Source organism: Dromiciops gliroides, chromosome 3 (assembly GCF_019393635.1).
Source record: "Dromiciops gliroides isolate mDroGli1 chromosome 3, mDroGli1.pri, whole genome shotgun sequence".
Taxonomy (NCBI): Eukaryota; Metazoa; Chordata; class Mammalia; order Microbiotheria; family Microbiotheriidae; genus Dromiciops; species Dromiciops gliroides.
Window position 1 is genome coordinate 129826432 of NC_057863.1, and position 22034 is coordinate 129848465.

The following is a 22034-nucleotide window of genomic DNA, read 5'->3' on the forward strand; positions in this document are numbered from 1 at the left end:
CAGCCATCTGTTAAGGGCTAAAATTCTAGCTAGTCTGTCTAAAATATCTAATGAGTGGTCGCCAATAAATTATAAGCTTTAGCAAGAGTTAGACTTTTAAGCATTTATTAAGGAGAATAAGAATTTGGTAAAGAGAGAGAAAGGCCTAGATTCCTATCTATTAAAGGGAGAGCACATTTCTAGCTCCCTTCTCCGCCAGCGTCCCCAGGAAAGAGAGCGAGACTGAGCGCCAGTCTCTTCCTTCCTCCTCCCACTAGTCCGCGTCACTTCCTGACTCCTGGTCTTGCCCTCAAAGACCTTCCCTTCATGGGCAGAACTCTTCTACAGTAAGTATCCAGCAGGTGGCGTTATTCCAATCGTTACAGAGGTCAAATTTTTTATTCAGTTCTGGCCTTTTAACCAGAAATGTTTGTAAGTCCTCTACTTTGTTAAATGTCCATTTTTCCCTGAAAGATTATATTCAGTTTTGCTGGGTAGGTAATTCTTGATTGTAAACCTAATTTCATTGCCTTCCAGTGTATCATATTCTAAGCCCTCTAGTTCTTTAATGTGAAAGCTAATAAATCTTATGTAATCCTGACAGTCGCTCCACAATATTTGAATTGTTTCTTTTTTGACTGCTTGAAATACTTTCTCCTTGATCTGTGAGTTCTGGAATTTGGCTATGATATTACTGGGAGTTTTCATTTTAGGATCTTTTTCCAGTGGTGATTGATGGATTCTTTCCACTTCTATTTTGCCCTCTGGTTCTAATATATTAGGGCAGTTTTCTTTGATAATTTTTGGAAAGATATTATACGGGCTTTTTTTGTGATCATGGCTTTCAGGCAGTCCAATAATTCTTATATTATCTCTCCTGTATCTATTTTCTAGATCATTTGTTTTTCCAATGAGAAATTTCACATTTTCTTTTACTTTTTTACTTTTTTGATTTTGTTTTATTGTATCTTGATGTCTCATAGAATCATTAGTTTCCATTTATTCAATTCTAATTTTTTTTTTTTGCAGGGCAATGAGGGTTAAGTGACTTGTCCAAGGTCACACAGCTAGTAAGTGTCAAGTGTTGGAATCTGGATTTGAACTCAGGTCTTCTTGAAACTAGGGCTGGTGCTTTATGCACTTCACCACCTAGCTGCCCCCTCAATTCTAATTTTTAAGGAATTATTTTCTTCAGTGACCTTTTGTACTTCTTTTTCCCTTTGGCTAATTTTTTTTAGGTAGTTATTTTCCTTGGTAAATTTTTGTATATCTTTTCCCATGCTATTGACTTTTTTTCATGATTCTCTTGCGTTACTCTCATTTCTTTCCCCAATTTTTCTTCTCCTTCTTTAATTTGTTTTTTAAAGTCCTTCTTAAGCTTTTCCAGGAATTCTTTTTGGGTCTGAGACCAAATTGCATTTTTCTTTGAAACTTTACCAGTAGACATTTTGGCATTATTGTCCTCCTCTAAGTTTATGCCTTGATCTTCCCTATCATCATAATAACTTTCTATAGTCAAGCTGTGGTTTTTTTGCTCATTTTTATTCCTTTTTTGTGACTTAGGATTTTTATGTGAGAGTTGGGCTCTAGTCCTGCACTGTCCCAAGTTTTTATGCTGCATCTCTTAAATCTTACTGGTGGCTTCCACTAGGATGCAGGGCTTAGTTTCTTGCTTTCTCTGTAGGATAAGCTTCCCTTCTGACTTGTAAGGGGGGGGGGGTTCTCCTTGTTGGCCCTCCCTGGGTGTGGGGTTTAGCTGCTGGCCTTCTGTGGGAAGCTGTGTTGCTATGTTCATAGGGCCTCTCTGTTAGCAGTACCTGGAGGAGTAATTTTGCTGCAAATCTGCTTGGGGGTTGAGGCCCTGCTGCTGGTTTACTATGCAAACAGAGTCTGCTAGTAGGCCCCAGGGTCTGGATCTTGCTATTGGCCAGCCTCAGGGCCAAGCTTCACTGCTGGTCAGCAGTAGGGTCAAGGCCTTTCTGGTGGCTTGTGCTGGTGGTGGGGTCATTAGGGTGGGGCCTTGCTGTGAGGCCCAGACTATTCACTTGCCTAGGGGGCTGCTCCTTTGCAGAAAAGCAGTGCATCCTCACTGGTGCATTGCCTGAGGCTTAGAGCAGTGCTTCAGGCCCTTTGCTGTGAGGCTAACTGCTGCTGCTTATAGGGTAGTCCAAGTTGCTCTTGGACCTTGCTCCCCTCTCACCTAAGTAAGACAAACCTTTCCTGCAGGACTGGTTAGCTATTCCCTGCTCCTGAAACAATTCTGAGGTGGTTTTCTAGTGGTTTGGAGGGGAAATTTGTGAGGTCTATAGAGGGTTCCTCCCTCCCTCCACCATCTTGGAGCTAGGAGTTTGCCCCAGTTTTTTGATCCAGAGATCTCACTGCTGGATTTTGGCCTGTCTTTACACTCCTGTCTGGATACATTTTTTCATACTTGTCCACTCTCTCCAATGACATGGTCCCCTGTCCTCCTCAACCAGAACAATTCCCTATAAGAAGCCTGATATTTCCCCCCTACACTTTGGGCTTCAATTCTCAAACTTGGATACTCAGAATTAGAACTTTTTCGTTGCTAAACTGGCAAACCTGAAGTTCTCAACTCTGGGACTTGTTTTTATTCTTAGGCCCAAGGAACTTGACTAAATCTCTCAGGCAATCATACTGTTCCCCTTGTGGACCAATTACAGAAGAGTTTTTCATATGATAAAGTGATGACAGCATAAAAATATTGTTTACATGTTATAACCTAATCATATATGATTAGACCTATTTTGTACTTTATTTTATTTTAGGGCTTCTTTGATTGAACTAGTGGAGGTAAAAGTGGAACTCTATCCTTTACAAAGACCTTTCAAAACTCTTACCTTGACCTCGAGGCAATGGAATATTTACCCTAAGGTTACACAGGCACAGAAGATCCCACAGTAATATCAAAAAAGTATGGGATAATGGAGTTACAAATGAGTGCTAAACAAGAAGGTTTATCTTTAGAAAATCTCTGTATGACCCAAATGTAAACTCTACTAAACTCTAATATATTACTGAAGTGAACCTTTTATATACCAGACCTTGTTGACATTGATCATTCATAAGATCTTCATATTTTTGGATAGATTCTCCAGACTATTTCATGATACTTGTCTTTAAGTTTTCTATGAATAACTCAGTGCTGCTATGTTTGTAAGGCAAATTACAGCATAGATTATAGCCTAGTATAAGGATTATAGCCTAATGTGCAGATTAGATAGCCTAGTATACCATATTATGCAAATTATAGCCTAGATGAGTCAAGTGTTATCAAGCATGAGTTCATATGTGTGTAAGAAGTGCAAGTACAATGCCCCTTTATAGGACATCTTAATTAAAAATAAAAATGTTTTATAAAATTGTGTATCTATTTCTGACATGTTTGTTTGCTTGTTAGATTACTGGCTTTTGTAAGTGCAGTGAGCCATACTGCATATAGCTTGTCCTCTTTGTAGAATTTACTACTCTGAAGGCATTTAAGAGCAGCCGGTTGGTTGCAAATGTACCCCTGGGATTAAGGCTATTTGCATAAGACTCTTGATTGATAAAAACTTAAGAGAGGAGAGATCCTCTTCCAGCTTTGAGAGAACATGTGGTTCTAGGTTTCCTTATGAGAGAAGACCCTGGAAGGAAAATAAGATTCTAGGAAGAAGCACGTAGAAACGTGTAGAAAAGCCAGTTCTTTGATCATGTCTCTATCTCCACCTTACCATACCAGAGACTTTGGACAATTTCCTCTTGGGTAAAATGAGTGACTCTTTAAGATGAGATATATTATATGTTGTCATTGGCATAGCACATTCATTAGGTATTGTCTGGTCTGCTTTAATCTGTATAACTTCTCTGCTTTGTTTGCTGGAAAAAAATAACTTTTTTTGACCAAGTAAAAACAGTTTAGCTAGGACAAGAAGGTAAACTTGCAATTGAGGAAAAATATCTTTGCATCAAATATTTCTGCTCTTCCATTTACTACCTCATTGGCAGTGGGAAAGTAATTTCAATTATCTGGGCCTAAGTGACCTAATCTTTCAAATAAAAGGCTTGGCCTAGATGACCTTTAAGGTACTTTCAAGCTCTAAATATGTGATCTTGTGATTTCTGCTAAAGGTCTTATAGCTAAGTTATAAAGGGAATTAATACAGAATCAAAAACATGAATAGCCATTCCTCAATAGATGAAATGGTCAAAGGATAAATTCAATTCTCAAAATAATTACAATCTATCAACAATGATAAAAAATTTGTTCTGAAGCAATCAGAACAGCAAATTGACATCGCTGACAAAAAACCTGAAATAGTGAATTTTGGAGGAGCTGTGGGAAATAAAGATAGATAGATATACTATTGGTAGAGTTGAGAGTTAAACTAATAATTCCAAAAAATCATTTGGAATCATGCTTTAAAAGTGATTAAAATGCCCCTGCTTTTTGACCCAGAGATCCCACTGCTGGGCATATACCACAAAGACATAAAGAAAAGTTCCATATATAGCAAAAACCAAACCAAACCAAACCAAACCAAAAATCCTGAAGTTTAGATAGTTTCTGATCTCAATAGGGAAATGATCACTAATTAATCCAAAAGAATTCCTCAACCTCTATTTAGAGCTCATCTAGCTCCACTTTTCTTGACAAATTCCTTCTCTTTTCTACCCACCCCCCAAATTTGGTCAAGGGAGACTGGGGTGGGGGTCACATTTAGAATCCATGAATCATTGACAGGTTGTTGTATTAACTAACCTGGAGCTGAGGCTTTATGTTTCTTTCTCCTCAGGCACAGGCACACTTGAGAGAATAGATAAGCCTTTTGAAGGTGTTCAAGAAATAGTATAGCTTACCTCATGATGGAAAGTCATCACTGCCCAAGTCCTTGAGTTTATGTTATGCCTTAAGACCTGCAGCAGATCATAGTAAAGCCTAATACATTAATCTAGCCCCAGGGATATATATATCAGCAGTAAGTACACACACACACACACACACACACACACACACACACACACACACTCACACAAACACAGGAAGTCAGGAAGGATCAGACCTCCTAGAGCTGTGGCCTTCTGCTACACAGAGGTTTTCATCACGGTATAACCTCAGACAAGTCATTTCACCTTAGTTTCTTCATTTCTGAGATGAGGGGATTGGACAAGATCAGGGGTTGTTAACCTTTTTTAGTATCATGAGTCCCTTTCACAATCCAACAAAGTCCATTAGGTTATGGACTCCCTATCTTAATACTGTTTTAAAAGAAATACTATCAAATACATAGGATTACAAAGGAAGCCAATTATATTGAAATATAGGTGTCAAATACTATTTAAAACAATTTACATACCCCAGGTTAGAAAACTCTGGACGAGATGATCTCTGAAGGTCCCTTCCAGCTCACAATCCTTTGAAAATGATGGGGACAATGGGGCAGCTAGTTGGCTCAGTGGATAAAGCACTGGCCCTGGATTCAGGAGGACCTGAGTTCAAATCTGGCCTTAGACACTTGACACTTACTAGCTGTGTGACCCTGGTCAAGTCACTTAACCCTCATTGCCCTTCAAAAGAAAAACTAGTTTAAAAAAAAAGAAAATAAAATGATGGGGACATAACTCTTATGCATCTGTAAGAGAGATGTGAAAAGTGATGTTCTAGGCCTGGAATAGGCAGCCTAAGTATATCTTTTGACCCTGTAGTGCACTATATTCTAGCACTTCATGAACTTGATTTTCTAGGACATGCATGTTTAAGTGGAAGATTGTGGTGATCCTGGAGAAAGTACTGATTTACTTGGGCTACTACTTCGATGGGGAAGTTCTAGGCTATCTCTAGAATAATCATTTGTACATCAAACTGGAAATACGTTGGTTTAGCCAGGAGGAGCTAAACTTACTGAAGCAGGTCCTGAAGGAGAGAGGGCTTTGTGAATGAGCCCTGGAAGAGGAGTGCAGTGCTAAAGACCAAAGTTAGAGAACTCTGAATCTTTTCAGAGTTTTGGGGGTGCAATTACAGTTTTTTGTGAGTTTCAACTTTCCCTTATGCTGCTTCATGTACCTTCTGTTCCATCCCCTTCTTGCCCTCCAGCTTTAGGTGGTGTCTTGACAGGAATGATGGGGTCAGACTTATATTTTAGGAATGTCACTTTGGTAGAAAAGCTGTAGCTTCAAATAGTAGACATTGAAACTGTGATGGGAGTAGATGTTGAAAGTCCAGAGAAAGGAAAACAAAGAAAGGAACAAGTAAGAAATGGTTAGAAGTTATATTTTTACTTATTACTTCATAAACAACAACTGAAGGCAGTTTCTGTTTGTTTTCATTAGAGCACATGCAAGAATCACACAATTATGCATTAAAAGTAGCTGAGCAAGCTAGGACCCTATCAGAAGAGAAAAATACAAAATGCAATTTATATCTTCTCAGGATTATCATTTAAGTCTTGTCTTAGCTAAAATATTATTTTTAATCCTCCTAGTTTCTCCAGTGTAACCCAACAGAAGAATTCATTATGAAACATGTGTTAATTAAGGAAAAGATGCAGATTTTATAGTGATTGAAATTTAGAGTTCTAAAACACAGGATACTCATTACACTTAGAACATATTGCAATGATTATAATACTATGTGTGGCATGTTTGGACCCCATTAGAGAAAACAGATTTACTATACTATATACAGGATCCTTTAGAATATGGATTGTTTTCTCTTTGTATTTATACAGATGTTTAATAAATACTTCCTAATTCTTTGATGAGACATACAAATGTCTAAATGATTTAGCTAACATTGTAATGAACTTAACATTTTTATTTACAGATTTTAATTCCATTTTGGTTTCTCATCTCAACATTAGACAAATATTTCTCCTATTTTATTTGATGGGGGAAATAAAGAAAGAAGAAATAAAGAAGAAATAAAGAAATGAAACCTCCTCTAGTCTTGGTGTCTCTATAGCTGCATTTTCCCCTACAAAGCCAGCAGAGGGAGCTCAAACTATGTATTTAAATTTTTTTAAATTAAAAATTCTTTTGGTTTTATGTACATTGAAAGTCTTGAAAATAACGTAATTAAAATATAATGTAAATATGTTAATAAAAATATTTCTATATTCCCATTGTTGTATACACTAGATGCAGTGGATCTGATGTCATTTAGATTCACTAAAGTCCTACTCTGATGAAGGCATAAATGGAAGCAAACTGAGCTCTTGAAGGCAACTGTCCACTAACATAAGTTCAGGCAGGTCCTACCAAGCTGAAAAGACTCCAAGTGTCAGCTGGACATCTACACATTTGTTATCTGAGGACCAACCTAGTTAAATTTACAGAGGCTCATGTACAGGTGAGCTCTAGGATGATGAAATGTTTGGTCCCAGAATCACTTAAAGACCACCTATGATGTTATAAAACTGTCATGATCTGTCAAGAGGAAAATTCACATTGAAGAAACCACAGATCCTTTGAGTAGCAGCCAATTGTTAAAACCAAAATTGTTTATGATATTATTTTTGTTCATTAATATCAGTTTAGATTATGTCCCTCTAACATTTCTCCTGTAGTCTCTCTTTTTTTTTTTTTTGGTGAGGCAGTTGGGGTTAAGTGACTTGCCTAGGGTCACACAGCTAGTAATTGTTGTGTCTGAGGCCGGATTTGAACTCAGTTCCTCCTAAATCCAGGGCTGGTACTCTATCCACTGTGCCACCTAGCTGCCCTAGTCTCTATTAATAGGTACACACACACACACACACACACACACACACACACACACACACACACCCATAAATAAATAAACAGATATATAAATAAATTACTAGACAAACAACTAGAAACACAAACAAATAATTAAATGAGCACACACACATATAGGGTGTGTGTGTGTGTGTGTATACACTTATTTCCATGTGATTAGGAAACACTTTTTCTGCTTTTTCCTTCAACTTAAAGAATAAAAGTATATTACCAAAAAAGGTAAAAAACCACCAAAGTTAAAAACAACTACTTATAGGAAACAAAATATCTGACGATTTATTTTTTTGTAGAAAAATTTCCTTATTATTTTCATCATAGGAAACTTTTACTTGAGGAAAGTAGTATGGCAAAATTGGGACTATATCCTTTTAAGATTCACATAATTGTGTGACCATGGGCAAGTGATAACCTTTAAATATGCTAGGCAACTCTAATAGTGTAAGTTACAGACAAGTTGCTGATCTTCACTAGTGGAGGGAGTTTCCACACTGGAACTTCCTATAGGAATAAAATCATAGGTCCAATCTTCCTCTCCCATTCCCCTTCCTCTTCCTCATCCTTTTTACTTATTTTCAGCCACAGTAACTTGCCAAGAGTAGTTACTGATATATAGAAAGTTTATAATAGGTTTCATTAGGGTGTAAAAAGAATCTGGTATAGTGGAAAGAGGGCAGAATTTGGAATCCAGAGGCTTGGGTTTTAAGCCCAGGGATTTGATGGCAAATGTTTAACAACCAGCTCGCCAAAAAAATTAAAGTGCATGACACATTTTTTTTTAGTTTACTTTGTATTATTAACATTCTCTCCATCCCTTTCTTAAGTTTTGAAAAATCAACAAAACAATAAATCAAGCCTTGATTTTTGCAGATTTCTGAGGTATAAATGCCTACACTGAAATGGATTTAACAATCCATTTTCTCCAGGTAAGCTGGCTCCAGCCAGCACAAAGCTGGTCGTATCTCTGCTCTTTACTAACTGTGCAAATGACTTGACCTCTTTGTGCAGCTGTTTCTTCAGCTGTAAAATGAAAGGGCTGAACTAGATGAACTCTAAGGTCCTTTTCAATTCAAACATTCTATGATACTAAATGGGGCATTAATTGTAGTTACAACTGAGTAACCAAACAAATGAAATTGTAGATCCTTGAAAAACCAAGGTATACAATTAAACAAATCAAGTCAAATATTAATTTGATTCTTTCACATTCGTCTGATATAGCCAACTAATGCACATGCCAAAGAACCAAAAGCAAATCAAAATTAGACCTAAAGGAAATTGGGATATCTTTTCTATTATTTTTTTTTAGTCTCCATGACAACTTTTGTTTGAGAGAAGCAACAATGAGTTTGTTATATGCAGGCAGAAGTTCATAGTTTTTTATCCAACTATTTCTTGGGTCCTTAATGTGGTTATGACAATCATAATAATTCTAAAATTCCATTCTTTCTCTATCTTTACATTTACTTAATTTCTCTGAATTCCATCATCTTCTCTCCTCCCTCTGCTTTCTTTTATCCTTCCCCAGGGCCACAGATTCTCATCTCCACTTGGGCAATACATTTATTTAGCCATTAGAACCATTATAGCAAGCAAAATGTTGATAAAATGACATAAGAAATTAAGGACATCAAAGAAGTAGTCAATATTTAACTGGAGGGAAGAAAGACCTCCATCATCTTGTGAAAAAAATTCAAGATCTCCATCCCTTCAGGGTCTATTCTGAGCTTTCTGATGTCCTATCTTTAACCAAATCTTAGTTGAAAGGAGAAAAAAAAATTACCTATCTTTCTTTAGAATGCATTTGTTTATGAGAAGTGATTCTGTTTTTGTGAGACAAGCAATATTTTGTATTAACTACTTTCAAAGTCTCATTATTAAATCAAGTGCAATTGGATATATACTTAAAAACTATTAGAACAAATATGAAACCAAATGCTAAACAAATGCAAAACTCATCTAAAAATAAAAGTTGCTTCATTCAAGATTACATGAAGATATCATATTGTCTAAAGATATGCCTAGGTACATGATAACCTTACATACCTTATAAATAACACATCCTAAAGGCCAGGGCTCTAAGGAGGAGTTTGGGAAATGTCATAAGGAAATTAAGTATGAATAAAAGCACTTAAGAAATGTTTCTTCATTCTCCAGTGACTAAAGTTTTCATTCTTTCATTTGTTTAGTCTTATGTGATTTCAACAGGACTGTGATGGTTTCCCTTATCCCCCCATCCCCTCTTCCTTCCATTCTCCCACTCCTAACTTTGCCTCTCTACATTTCCATTAGCTGATGCCTCTAATTCTTTTAATAGAGGGGGAAATGTTTTATTTCCAAATGAGCTTTCAAATACTTCTGAGAGAGGTAACCAATTCACAAGTTCACAGTAAATGACTAATGATATCATATTCCTTGGTGATAACAGAGTTAGAGAGAAATGGAGAGAGAGCATCAGGGTAGTGAATGTTTGTGGTCCTTTCTTTCTTTCTTTTTTTTTTTTGGTGAGGCAATTGGGGTTAAGTGACTTGCCCAGGGTCACACAGCTATTAAGTGTCAAGTGTCTGAGGCTGGATTTGAACTCAGGTCCTCCTGAATCCAGGGCCGGTGTTCTATCCACTATGCCACCTAGCTGCCCTGCGTGGTCCTTTCTTTGAAAAATGATTGGGTTTTGGGGCAGCTGGGTGGCGCAGTGGATAGAGCACCGGCCCTGGAGTCAGGAGGACCTGAGTTCGGGTCCGGCCTCAGACCCTTAACACTTACTGGCTGTGTGACCCTGGGCAAGTCACTTAACCCCAATTGCCACTTTAAAAAAAAAAAAGAATGATTGGGTTTCATTAATCCTCAAAAGCCTTCGCCAGAATCTTTTACCACATAGCTAATATTGCATCTTTTTCTTCTTCAATGTCAACATTCTACCTCCTATGCCTCTACTTTCTTATCAATAATTCTATCCTCAATCCTCTGCAATATGACTTCTACCCCCACCACTATCCTGAAACTGTTTTCTCATAGGTCACCAGACTTCTCAAACATTAAATCGAAGGTCTTTATTCCTTAATGTAACCTCTTTACAGCATGTAATACTGTTTGTTGATCACCTTTTACTTCTAGGTACATCCCTTACCTTCTGAAGCCCCTGCTCTCTTGGCTCTTCTCCTGCTCCTCTGATCACTTTTTTTTCACCCTTTAGCTCTTCATCTTCTTTACCACCTTTCCCCCATTTATTTAGAGTTTTTCCCCAAATTACATGGAAAAACAATTTTTAACGTCAATTTTTAAAACTTTGTGTTCCAAATTCTCTTCTTCCCTCCCTCCCCACCCCCTTCAATATAAGTTATACATGTGTAGTCATGCAAAAAATTTCCACATTAGTCAGGTTATGAAAGAAAATAGTGAAAAAAAAAACTTAAGAAAAAGGAACTAAAAAAATATGCTTCAATCTGTATTCAGACACCATCAGTTCTTTCTCTGGACATGGATTGCATTTTTCATAAACCTCTCAGAGTTGTTTTGGATCATTGTATTGCTGAAAATAGCTAAGTCATTCACAGCTGATCATCTTACAGTATTGCTGTTACTTTGTATACAGCACATTTCACTTTGTATCAGCACATGTAAGTCCAGGTTTTTCTGATAGCATCCTGTTCATCATTTCTTATAGCACAATAGTGTTCCATCATAATCTCATCCCACAATTTGTTCAGCCATTCCCCAATTGATTGGCATCTCCTCAATTTCTAATTCAACATTTTGTTTTTTATCTCTTTTTGGATACCAACCTAATAGTGATAGTACTATGCATGGCTTTATAGCTCTTTGGTCATAGTTCCAAATTGCTCTACAGAATGTTTTGAGTCAGTTTACATCTTCACCATCTTTTAAGACAGATGTAACCCTACAAATTTTGTTTTCCATTTTCTTCTGTTTACAGCTGCATTCTTTTCCATGGATTCCATTATTTCCTATGTGCAGAGGATTCCCAAATTTCTATTTCCAGCCTTCACCTCTTTCTTTAACTGAAGATCCATATCTCTAGCTGCTTATAAAGCATTCAAATAGGAATGTTCCATTAACACAATATACTAAAAACAAAAAACAAAAAAGGAGGGGGCAGCTAGGTGGCACAGTGGATAGAGCACTGGTCCTGGATTCAGAAGGACCTGAGTTAAAATCCCTCCTCAGACACCTGACACTTACTAGCTGTATGGCCCTGGGCAAGTCACTTAGCCCTCATTGCCCCGCAAAACCAAACCAAACCAAACCAAAAATATACTACAATTGAGCTTATACATCAAAAAGAATTTATTAATTGCTTACTATATGACAAGAACTATTATAGATGCTGGAGATTCAGACCTGCTCCCATTTCTGAGCTAGCTGTTTGAATTAGCAGAACTACCAATCACCTTCTATCCCATGCTAAAATCCTTGCTGTTATTTCTTTTTCTTCTCTTTCTCTCTCTTCTCACATGCAGGGTTATAAAGTCCTATTAATACTGTCTCTTAAATGCATATCTCTCTATTCCCATTGTTACCAATTTGTTATAGATCTTTATTACCACTAATCTGGACTGATAGCCTCCTAATGACCCTCCTAATAGGGTTTTCTTTTTTTTGTCTCCTTTTTGATAATAAACATTTTTATTTAAGGTTTTGAGTTCCATATTCTATCCCTTGTTCCCTCCCTCCCTTCCCCTCTCCCATAGGCAGTAAGAATTAGATATAGGTTATATATGTGTAATTATGTAAAACATTACCATATTAGTCATTTTGTACAAGAAAATTCAAATAAAAAAAAGAAAGTGAAAAATAGCATGCTTCAGTCTATGTTCAATCAATGTCAGTTCTTTCTTTGCAGGTGGATAGTATGCTTCATCATTAATCTTTTGGGATTGTTTTGGATCATTCTATTCCTGAGAATAGTTGTCATTCATAGTTCTTCTTCATACAATATTGCTGTTACTGTGAACAACGTTCTCCTGATTCTGTTCAATTCACTATATATTAGTTAATACAAGTTTTTTCAGGCCTTTCTGAAATCATCCTGTTTGTCATTTATTATAGCACAATAATATTCCATTACAATCATATACCACAGCTTCTTCAACCAATTGCCCAATTTATGGGCATTGCTTTGATTTCCAATTCTTAGCCACCACAAAAAGAGCTACTATAAATATTTTTGCACAAATAGGTCTTTTCCTCTTTTTTGGGGGGATGTCTTTGGGATATAAACCTAGCAGTGGTATTACTGGATCCAAAGGTATGCATAGTTTTATAGCCCTTCTGGTATAATTTCAAATTATTCTCCAGAACAATTGGATCAGTTCACAACTCCACCAACAGTGGATTAGTTTCCCAGTTTTCTTACATTCCCTCCAACACCCAACATTTTCCTTTTTTGTTATATTTGCCTACTGGACTTTCTACCTTCATTCTCTGCCCCTTTCAATCAATTCTTCATATTGCTGCCAGACACATCTTTCTTATGTATACATCTGGTCATGGTTACAATGCTGTCTCCAGATTTCCTACTGTATAAAATTCATGTTAGCCTAACATTAAATGACCCCCATAATTGGGTACCATACTATCCTTACAATCTTATGGTATGCTACTTCCCTCTACATACTCTAGAATCCAGGCAAACAGTACTATCTACAATTTTCCATATAGCCCCCCCCCCCTTTTTGATCTTTGTATCTTTGCTCATGTTGTTTCTCTACCATGAATCAACCCATTGTATCCCAATCCCACTGCTTGATTGGATACATACTTCTCCTTTAAATCCCAACTCAAGTACCCTCACCTCTGTGAAGCCTTTCCTACTCTCTCCACTCTATAATGACCTTTTCTGCCTAGTAGCTCACATGGCGCTTTATTGGCATCATTTTAATCCATTTATCATAAGCAATTTTGCTTTGTTATTGTGAATAGAGAGCTGCACTTAAGAATCAGGAAGGCCTGAATTCAAATGCTACCTCTACCATTGGCTTTATTACAATGGACTGGGCCTCAGACAGATCTTAAAGAGTGCTTCTATCAGAATGCCTCAAGGCAAGAGGGAGATTTCTTGTTCTGCTGCCGACTGGAAATGAACCTTTGAACATGAACTATTATAAAGCATTTGCATTTTTGAGAGGGGAATTCAAAGACATTGTTCCCTGAATTTTCTCTCTTCTAGATAGGGAGAAAATTTAGAAAGAGAGCTTGGTATCTGAAACAGAGATGCTACTGCTCCAGAGATGGCAGACCTCAGAGCTGAAACTAAGAGAATAGAGCCAGGGGAGGCTTGCTGATATTTCTAGAGCAAGGGTTCTGACTCTCTAAGAAAGAAACTGGCAGTGCCCTAGCCAGGAATTTCATCTGAGCCAGAATCTGGAGTTGGCCATCCACATATTTTCTCCACATGTGGGACCCTCATGCACCATCTCTGTACTTGCTCACTTTCCCTATGGATGACCTGTATATTTGCAAAAGAGTGAAACCTAAAGTTATAGAGAGGAATATTCTTTTAAAGTCTGTCTACATCAGCCCAGGAAATGCTTTTGATTCAATCTAATTATACCCTCTTGCTGACTATTGAAAGGTAAACACCAGTGGGTGTTTTAAGGGTGCATACTCATGGAACACCTTGAATCTGAGGTACCAATTCCCTAGAAGAACTTAACCTGAGAGTTTGAGGAAGGGCAACCATCAAGGTGCTACACACCTAAAATCTGAAGATTCCTAATGTAAGCTACTAAATTATGGGTGAACCCTTTCTACTTGGTAAAATAAACTAGAGAAGGAGATTATTCAAGATCTAGGTAAAAGGGAATAAAGTTATTTGCCTCAGGTCACATGGTGAACCAATGGTCACCTAGATACCTAATTCCCACAGCACATGACTGATTAGATTTCCCTGTCTCATAAGACTTGACCACAATGATTGACTCTTTTCATGCTCTGTGATTTACAAGAATTGGAATGGCCATATGATCACACAAATACCACTTTTGCCTTATAGAAGTAATAAGCAAAACACAACAAAATATAAGTGTTTAAGAAGGAAAAGAAGGAAATAGGATATGACAGGTTAAAGACTACAGAGAAAATTTACCAACAGTTAAAAATAACTGGTTGTGGAATGTAACCTTTAGGTAACAGATAAGCCAGAATTTAATTTGATAGTAACTGCTTTGCAGGATGAAAAGCCTTCTAATGTGTTTTTGTCCAAAATGGGCTTGAAGTATGCAAATAAGACCAACAAAGAGAGCAAAATCACAGTATCTTTTACTCAGAAAAGATTACTTATAACCTAGAAGACACTGAGAGCCCTTGTTAGAAACAGGGAGGATAGGAGAGAGGAAAGAATTCAATAAGACTGAAGAATCCAGATTACAAACCTAGCAAATGAAATTAGTCAACTACTCAGAGAGTATTACATACTCCAAGTAGTTAGAAAAATCAGATCAAATTTCATAATACATATGTGTGTATATATGTATATATGCATATGTATATACAATTTCTATTTGCTAGAATACATCTAAAAAACTAATGAAATAAATATCTTCCCTGACTTTTTATTTGTATTAATTCTACAGATTCAAAACACCACCCTGTCTCTGAGTCACTAACAAAAATTTTCCTTACAAAACACAATCAAAACACTTAGCACAAAGGAAGAAACCATTTCAAATACAGTAAAACGCAATGTTTGTGTGATCACTCAGGTGATACAGAATTCCCTTTAGAACTTTCTAATTTCTTGTCGATGTTTCAGTCCCCTGCTTTTGTCTCTCTTAGGTCTTATAGCAAGAGAAGACAGCTCTTTCAGGGCTTCTGTCTTCTTATTTTCATGCCTTTGTGGTCAGCTGATCTAACACAATTCACCTTGGTTTTTGATGCTGTATCTTTTCTTCTTCTTAAGCCTCATAGTAAGAATGGAAAATCCCTGTCATTCATTCTTGAGAAGTTAATTTCCTTTCCACTAGAGACCATATCACCATCCAGCTGTGTCATTAAGTCCTCATGTTGTCTGATAAAAATATTGAAAACAAGAACCCTGTTAACTCTATGATAGCTAGTAGAAAAATTCTCCCAAATAGATTATAAGCAGATTGTCTTGATCTGTTTAACATGGCCCTTTGTACATACTAATAACTCATATTCTTATATCACTTTAAGATTTACAAAGTGTTTTGCATCACAACAACTGAAATAGGCAGTAAAATTTTTATCCTCCCTGTTTTAGAGATGAAGAAAATGAGGTTCAGAGACTATATGGTCACATTACTAGTAAGTCTTAGAGCCAGATATCTGTTGAATGAATGAATAAAGATTAACTTGTCAGTATCAATTATACTGTCATAGTGGCCTGATAGCATATTTGTTCAATAGCAACTTTTATCCCATAGCACTATGTTACCAATATTTTAAAGTAAGACCAGTTACTGTGTGGGTAATTAGATGCTGTTCCCATCAAATACCATCAGTTAATTGCCAAAGAAAGCTTCTTCCGCCTGTGAATTTGGCATTGACTACAGGAGGGACTGGAGTACCACAACATGCCTACCAATTGACCTCTAAATTTTTTGGTAAAAAAAAGAATGAGATAAGCAGGAGGAAAGAAGGAGAAACAGATCTACAAAGTTTAACAACTACAGTAAGGTGTTAGGTTTTTGTTTTTTTTTTTACCGTTTTTAAGCCAATAAAGCATGATTAGATGAAGCTTAATACATATAAAAGAAATCTCTGCTGGAAGCAATGCATTTTTTTTCTTTTCTTTCTTTCTTTCTTTCTTTTTTTCTTTTTCTTTTTTTTTTTTTGCGGGGCAATTGGGGTTAAGTGACTTGCCCAGGGTCACACAGCTATTAAGTGTTAAGTGTCTGAGGCTGGATTTGAAGTCAGGTCCTCCTGAATCCAGGACTGGTGCTCTATCCATTGTGCCACCTAGCTGCCCCAGAAATGCAATTTTAAAGACATTTGAGGGATGATTGAATTTCTTTTGTGTGTGTGTGTGTGTGTGTGTGTGTGTGTGTGTGTGTGTGTGTGTGTGTGTGTGTGTGTGTGAGGCAATTGGGGTTAAGTAACTTGCCCAGGGTCACACAGCTAGTAAGTGTCAAGCATCTGAGGCTGTATTTGAGCTCAGGTACTCCTGATTCCAGGTCCAGTGCTTTATCTGCTATGGAATTTCATTTTTTTAAATTAAAATTTAAATTGTCAAGCATTTATTTTCTCTCTCACCCACCTTGAAAAAAATGAAAACAAAATCCTTGTTATAAATGTGCATAGAGAAGCAAAATAAACACTGTACACATATTGGCCATGTCCCAAAATTTGTGACTCACTGATTCTGCATATTTAGTCTATCATGTCTTTTTAAAAAAAATTTTTTGGGGGAGGCAGGGCAATGAGGGTTAAGTGACTTGCCCAGGGTCATACAGCTAGTAAGTATCAAGTGTCTGAGGCCGGATTTGAACTCAGGTCCTCCTGAATACAGGACCAGTGCTTTATCCACTGCGCCACCTAGCTACCCCAGTCTATCATGTCTTTGTCAGGAAGTGGATAATATTTTCCATCATTTATACCCAGGAATTAGGACTATTCATTGCTTTTATCAGAGTTTTTAAGTCTTTAAAAGTTGTTTTTTTTCTTGATAATTCTAAGGATAGAGTCAAAACCATACCATTTGGTTCTATTGCCTTGATTAAGAGCAAACATTTTTTGACTGAATCATAGTCAGAACAGAGTATGAATAGGGCTTGTATATCTTCTACAAACAATCCAAGTCATGGTATGAGAGACTAGGTCACACCCTAAATAATATGTATAAAATGTGTAAAAAAGAGAAATGCTTTCTCAGAATGAAAAAGGGGAGGGGGAAGATTCTGAGGGTCTGGATTCCAAAGGTTAGAGCAAGCATAGAAGAAAGGAAATATTGAGCATTGGCAGAGACAGAAGATATCAAGGCTAGTCATTGGCTCTATAGGCATCTTGGAGGAATGAGACTGAAGAAAATTTCAAGAAAGACTCAGCTTTTCCCCAACTCCTCTTCCTAATGCCTATCTATCCACAGATACTGTGATATAATCTGCTTTTTATTACCCAAATATTTCCTGTAAACCGAGTTTTTCCCCAACCACAAAGAAGACAAGTGTTAACTAAGAATAGATATAAGTAAAAGGCTAGACAGAAAGTCTGTGTAAGAGAAAAATTCACTTAAACTCAGAACTTTTCATCTAAAATAATTTTACCAAAGTTGAATATGAAGGAACAAAGTGGACCTTAGGGTACATTTTATGCACCCCATGCTTAAAATAAGCGAGCAATTGTATAAGCATTACACAGTGGTGTTGTCCTTATATAAATCATTCTTCTGTTTCTGATGAATCAGTTCATACAAGTCTTCCCAGGTCAGGGATTGATTTTCAAGATATCCCAAAGAGTAGGCATTCCAAAATAATGAAAAAAGATTCCAAGTGGTATGTTTTAAAAAGAGAAAGAGGGAGAGAAGGAAGTGAAGGGAAGAGAAAGGGAAAGAAAAGAGGAAAGAAGAGAGAGGAGGAGGGGGGAGCAGAGGTGGAGAGAAAGGGAGAGGGGGAAGCAGAAGGAGAGAGAAAGAAAACTAGAGGAGGAGGAGAGAGACAGAAAGAGAGAAAGAGGGGGAAGGAGGGAGAGAGGGAAAGATGGATACAGAGAAAGAGACAGAAAGATGCATAGAGTCTGTATGCCTACCCAAGCACACTCAATGGGACTTATTTTCAGCCTATTGACTCTTTTCCTCCACTTAGGAAACCTGGGGAAATGTACACACTTCCCTCATCCTCACCCCTCAACCGAGTCACTGGAAATGGATTCTCCATTTGCATGAACATGGTTCACAGAATTAAAGAAGGAACGTTTTATTGAAAGAATGAAGAAAACAAAAATAGAGATCACAACAGATCTCTTTAGAAAATACACAGCCGGGGCAGCTAGGTGGCACAGTGGATAAAGCACCAGCCCTGGATTCAGGAAGACCTGAGTTCAAATTTGGCCTCAGACACTTGACACTTACTAGCTGTGTGACCCTGGGCAAGTCACTTAACCCTCATTGCCCCACAAAAACAAACAATGAAAAAAAGAAGAAGAAAATACACAGACTTTCTGTTTCAGGTCCTACAATACTACACAGCTCCCAACAGGCAACATCAGGCATCTCTCTATGTGGCTCCCTCTGCAATTCTGCATAGCTCCCAGTGTGGAGCTGATGCCCAGCTCTCAAACACAGCCAAAGCTCTCTACTGGAGTTAATCTTTCTGTCATCAGATGCAGACTCCACCCATACAGAGGGGAAAAGCCTCCAGATTTTTTTCTCTGTCTGGCAAGAGGCATAATTTACTCTGTGTTTCATAACCTTATTTATAAAATGCCAAACTGTGTGTCCTTCCTCTCATTGTAGCTGCTGCCCTTGCCCCACTGACCCACCAACATCACCACCACTGGCCTGATAAAAGCTTGCCCAGGATGTTATATCAAAAGGACTCTGCTTCCCAAAGAATCTTTCTGAAGCAACCAGATAGGAAATCAACCATATCCTAAGGTGAAGATTGTATGTAGGGAAGCTGAGCTGCCTCCAGATCTACGTACAGTTTGCAGGAACTTGATACACTGGGGATGAGGAAGATGTGGAGGAGGTCTCCAATGGATGGCTTACATAAGCTATTAGAACTACAGTAATATAAATACACTGGAAGATAGTCCTATGTGTCCAAATGTTAAAATGGCAAGCATTCAGTTACTCAGTTAAAAAAAAATTATTTGCAATTAGGAAACATTTTGAAGTTGTACAAATCACAGTAAGCTCTGGATCACTATAAAACAAGTTAAATGAATAGTAGTTAGAAAAAGATTATCTGAACCATTTACACTGGCGGGGGGCGGGGGGGGGGGGAAGGTGAATGCAAAATGTATACTATTCAGACAATGCCATGAAGGTGGAAGAACGACCACTAAATTTAGTGCATCATTGAATATTCTTGAGGGGCACTCTATATAGACAATGAGCTAGGCCTAGAATTGAGTAGAACAGGTTGGATTTTTTTTTTGTTTGTTTTTTGGGTTTTTTTGGCGGGGCAATGAGGGTTAAATGACTTGCCCATGGTCACACAGCTAGTAAGTGTCAATTATCTGAGGCCAGATTTGAACTCAGGGCCTGTAAGGGCCAAATTCAATATGAGGAAAGTTAATTGGGCAGTTCGCTGTAATATTGGGGTAAGGAAGGAGATTAACAGCCTCTTTCAAAAAACAAAACAGGGTTTATTAACAAGAACAAATTTAAAACACAAGTAAGGTTAGTAGAACTAGATTCAAAGGAAAAAGGGAATAGGGGAAGGAAAATAATATGACCAGAAATCACAGCAACCGGATTCAGCTGTTCCCAAAATGGCTGTGCCCCATCTCTCTCCCTTTCACATGCCGGAATGGCAAATCTCTCCCTTTCTCCTTCCCAGAAAACCCCCTCTCTCACAGGATACAGGGCGGTCAGCCCTGATTGACAGAATTAACAAGCTGCTGTAGAATTGCCAGCCTCCAAGCTTCCACATGCCAAAGGTCACCTGACTACCCTCACCAGGCTTCCAATCATTATAATTTGGCCAGGTCTATGGAGGTATCATCATGAGGTTGGTGGAGCACTGGACTGGCCAGGGCGCTCACCAGGTCTTCTAACTTTAGCTGAAGATGGGGTCAAAGAAACCTCAAATCACAATTAATTCTCTATATTCCCCCTTTGTTTCATCAAGAAACATGGGGTATTTCCTTGATGAAACAGTCCTCATGAATCAAGTGCTAGTGCCTAGCTGCCCCAGAACAGGCTGGATTGTGATCGGGAAACTAGGACATCCTTTCAATTATACTGAAATTACTTGCTGATAAAAAAGTTCACCTCTCAAACACCAATATTCTCCCACACGAGCTAGTTGGCTATGAATCATAGGACACTGCTATTTAGAAGAATTCAAATGCCAAATAATCAGATGGCAATGGAAATATGTATGTCAGGCTTAAATAGGTTGTAACATATTACCAATGATGATTTGCAAGTGAGAAATAACATGGACATGTATGAGTATGTACATTGGTACACCTGTGGTACTAAAAGAATAGGAGGAGTTCCGTGTATTGCATAGAACCATTGTAATGGGATTTCAATGCATTTCAGTATATTGAATGGTAGGACCATTGTAATGGGGACAACAAAAATTTTTTTCTTTCAAAGAATGGTTGCTCCTGCAAAAGCAGCTAGCTCTGTCCTATATTCTCCCTTCTTGAGATTTTTTTTTAAGCTAAGCAAGAGTAATTTGAATAAAAAGCATTAGCAGAACCAGAGAGGTAGAAAGTAACTGCAGAGTGGTACAGAATTATGGGGAGTGGGACTATGGGAGGCAGGGTTTGAAGTGTCTGCTTCCTGTTCAGGAGCTGCAGGAGAGGAAAGGATGGTAAGGAACAATGACTGGTGACACTAGGTTTGAGCTTTGGGGTACAAAGCAATATGCAATATGTACGGACCACCTACGGCTTCCACACTCAGTTTGCTGGAGAGTTCATGATTGAAGCAGGCTAGTGGCAGAGGACTTGAGGAAGAACCTGACCAGGCTGGAATTCTAGGCTAGATAGGCCTTTTCTTAACTTTCTGAACTCCACGTGAATACCTGGTATGCTTTAATAAATGCTTAATGCCCAAAGACTGGTGCTAAAACTTCTCATTTAAGGCAACCACACATTTAGATTTTAAACATCACAGCATAGACAAATGGAGTCTCAGGAAGGAACCCTGGCCCACCCTCATCCTGTAGCCCTACTTAAGGCAATAAGCCATAGGTCACAGAAACCGGAGGTGTCTCTTTTAGGAGGGCTACCTCTATGGGGAAAAAGAGAAGGGGGAAGAGGGTGCCTTGACTCCCTAGGATCTCAGAGGCAAGTACTTTCTGTATTCATTAGTTTGTGAATAAAATATTTTAGCCTTGTTATAATGACTATTTCTTCCCCCCACCCCAAATCCAATCACTCATGAAGTCTTAACCATTCTACCTAAGGAAGGTCTCTTGTCTCCAGTCCCTGGTTAGGCCATCATTATCATTCATACTATTTCTTTTTTTTTTTTAAATGAGGCAATTGGGGTTAAGTGACTTGCCCAGGGTCACACAGCTAGTAAGTGTTAAGTGTCTGAGGCCGGATTTGAACCCAGGTACTCCTGACTCCAGGGCCAGTGCTCTATCCACTGTGCCACCTAGCTGCCCCCATACTATTTCAATAGTCTATTTACCTGTCCA